This window comes from Nanorana parkeri, unplaced genomic scaffold (genome assembly GCF_000935625.1).
Source record: "Nanorana parkeri isolate BGI_ZX_2015 unplaced genomic scaffold, ASM93562v1 scaffold967, whole genome shotgun sequence".
NCBI classification, from domain to species: Eukaryota; Metazoa; Chordata; class Amphibia; order Anura; family Dicroglossidae; genus Nanorana; species Nanorana parkeri.
This window is the reverse complement of record NW_017307235.1, coordinates 291,697-295,189: the sequence shown is the minus strand read 5'-3', so window position 1 is coordinate 295,189 and position 3,493 is coordinate 291,697.

Below are 3,493 nucleotides of genomic sequence, written 5' to 3'. Positions count from 1 at the left end.
CACGAGGGGGGGAGGGGGGGGGGGGGGGGGGGGGGGGGGGGGGGTTGTGATGACTGATCCCAGTTATTGGATATTCCGGACAAGCTGCACTAAGGAATTCCGGGATCAGGAAAAAAGTAATGGGAAAATGGGATGTGGACAACATTTGTGATTCTTGCCTGCCAAAGCTCCCAAAGCAGAACACAAGTGGCCCAATTTTCCTAAATCCACTGAAGCCGGGTACACGCAGCTGAACTCCATTATAGCAGATAACTAGACGGCTGGAATACAAACATTATATTGCCAAAAGTATTGGGACCCCCTCCAAATCATTGGACTCAGGTGTTGCAATCACCTCCATGGCCACAGGTGTATACAATCGCGCTCCTCGGCATGCAGACGCTTCTACACACATTTGTGAAAGATCGGGTCGCTCTCTCGAGGAGCTCAGTGACTACAAGCGTGGTGCCGTGATAGGTTGTCACCTGTGCAATAAGACCATCCGTGACATTTCCTGCCTACTAAATATTCTGCGGTCACCTGTTACTGGTATTTGTAACAAAGTGTAAAATGACAGAGCGGGGTCAGCGCATGCTCACCAGTGCACAAAGCAAGGTCCATAAAGACATGGATGGGGGAGTTTGGGGTGGGGGAACGTGACTGGCCGCACAGAGTCCTGACCTCAACCCGATAGAACACCTTTGGGATGAATTAGAGAGGAGACTGCGAGCGCGGCCTTCTCCTCCAACATCAGTACCTCACAAATGGTCCAACATTCCCATAGACACACTCCTAAACCTTGTGGACGCCTTCCCAGAAGAGTTGAAGCTGTTAATACTGAACCCTGCGGACTAAGACTGGGACGCCATTAAAGTTAATGTGGGTGTAAAGGCCGGCGTCCCAATACTTTTGGCAATATAGTGTATATGGGAACTGTTTTACCTGCTAAAGGTTTTTTTAAGCCTGTTCAGGCACTTTTGTGATTCAGTCACCCCTGCCAGACAGCACAGGCCCTAGACTTCTACTGCACTCGTAGGACAGCCTGGTCATGATCACACCCCACTGACCACCAATGTAAGGAGCATACCTTTCACTAACTCCCATTGAGTAGGGCTTCTCGGAGACCAATTATTTGAAAGGTTCCTCTGGGGTAGGAAGGTTGGGAACGTCTGGTCTCTCTCTTCCCTCCTCAGTCTAAAAGTGAATACAAACACTGGAACTCGGCTCCTCAGTGGTAGCTCCACGGGTATAACACAGAGATGGTCTCAGGAGTTGGTGGACATGTTCTGTGGTCAGCTGATTGTCGATGGGCATTAGGAAGGTAACAGATCCTGTGATAGGTGACTGTGTGGGGATGGAGCCGGCACACCCAGTGACCTGCGACTATCACTCGGCTGTCAGTAGGAAAACACGTGGAACAGGTGCACATCCTGCTCGGGGTGTGGTGACCGAATGTTGTGTACACACCGCCAGTCTCTGTACTGTAACGTGGCGAGCAACCATTTCATAACATGACGTCTGGGAAACACTGCCTGGTGCTGGACGGTCTGGACGCAGCCACCTACAGCCTCAATCATGGATCAGTTTTCAGCAACGGTTGCAAAACCAGCACCGTGCCGTCCAATGCCACCCATCGTCGTGGTACTCAGACGTGGACTTCTATTGCATAGTGCTGGTCAGTGACCAGACCGGAGTTCTCCCGCAACTGTATCTTAGGTGACATTAGGGGTCTTGGAGACCCCTGATGTCTCCATAAAGAGGGCCTGTCACATATTTTGCTATCACATAAGGGGGTTTTCTAACCCCTATGTGATAGCAATAAAGTTTCCCCCCCAAAAATGTAAAGTTACAAATAAAAAAGAATTACATTTTTTTTTAAAGTCCCCCCATACATACACGCATGCAAACAGGCGTCGGGTGCGCATACGCGTGAAAACTACGGTTTTCCCCATTACGCCGCACATGTCACATATCGTCAATATTACGCCGCACATGTTACAATAATTGTAGGGCTATCAATCCCTGATAACACTAAACTGATGAGCGGTAAAAGCTTTTAAAGCGTCACCTATGGTCAATTTTTGGCATGGTAATTTTTTGCGATTTTAAAGCATGACATGTTTGGTGTCCATTTACCCGACGTGACCCCGTCTTTTTATATTTTACCAAAAATATGGGTGATAAAGGGGTGTGGTTACTGGGGGTGTGGCCACTAAAGGGTGTGGCCACTGAGGGGTGTGGTCACTGAGGGGCGCTGTAAAGCTTTCTCGCACAGGGCGCCTAACCACCGCACCCACCCAGTTGGATTTGGATTTTTGTCCGGTCAGGAGTGCGATGGGACAGGAGGATTAAGCCCCAACTGTATCTGTCTGCCCCATGTTGGCGTTACATGTCTATTAAGTCGGAAGTTCACCCGCGAATGACCCTATGATCAGTAAACAGCCCATGCTGAGGAATTCTGTCCTCGCAGTAATCGGCATTGGAAACTGCATGTCTGGCCAACAATGTCAAAGTGATTCCTCTCTGGCCATCTGTGTCAAAGTGATCCCTCTCTGACCAACCGTGTCACAGTGATGCCTTTCTAGCCAGTTGTGTCAAAGTGATCCCTCTCTAGCCAACCGTGTCAAAGTGATCCCTCTCTAGGCAGCCATGCCATGCCTAAGTGATCCCTCTATAGCCAACTGTGTCAAAGTGATCCCTCTCTGACCAACCATGTCAAAGTGATCCCTTTTGTGCCAACTGTGTCATAGTGATCCCTTTCTGGCCAACCATGTCAAAGCAATTCCTCTCTGACCAACCATATCAACGTGATTCCTCTCTAGGCAACCATGTCAAAGTGATCCGTCTCTGGCCAACTGTGTCAAAGTGATTCCTTTCTGGCCAACTGTGTCAAAATGATCCCTCTAGCTAACGTGTCAGAATGATCCCTCTCTGGCCAACAATGTCAAATGTAACCCTATGGAAACTCTGACACTGCCCCATCTAGTGGCTATAATGTAATATCACAACACACTACATTTGAATTGTATAATATATTAAGAACATTCATTGTTGGCATTATTCGCCCAAAACGAAAGTTGACAGATAGTTGCAGGGAACTGTGTACATCCGTACAGGTTCAGTTGTACGCCCCTAGCGCAGACAGTCCACGTCCAGGAACATACGCCCATACCTTTAGGGCGAGTTCACACCAAGCGCGTTCCAGGAGCAGAGCGGAGCGGTTACAGACCGGATCAAAACTGGGTCCAATGTATTCCAATGGTATTTTAGGGCTCTTGTTCACACCGCAGCGTTCAGTTCCAGAGCATGTAAAAAAAAAAAAAAAACTGCAGCAAGCCCTATTTTACCTGCTCTGGAACGCATGCAAACACATCAAAAACGCATGCAATTGCACTGGAGCCCACCGAAAGCCCATTTAAAAAAAACGAAACGGGCCGGAACACAGCAAAACACACTGCACCGCATGTGCAGAGACTCATGCAGATCTGGTCCGCATTTGGTGTGAGCAGGCCCT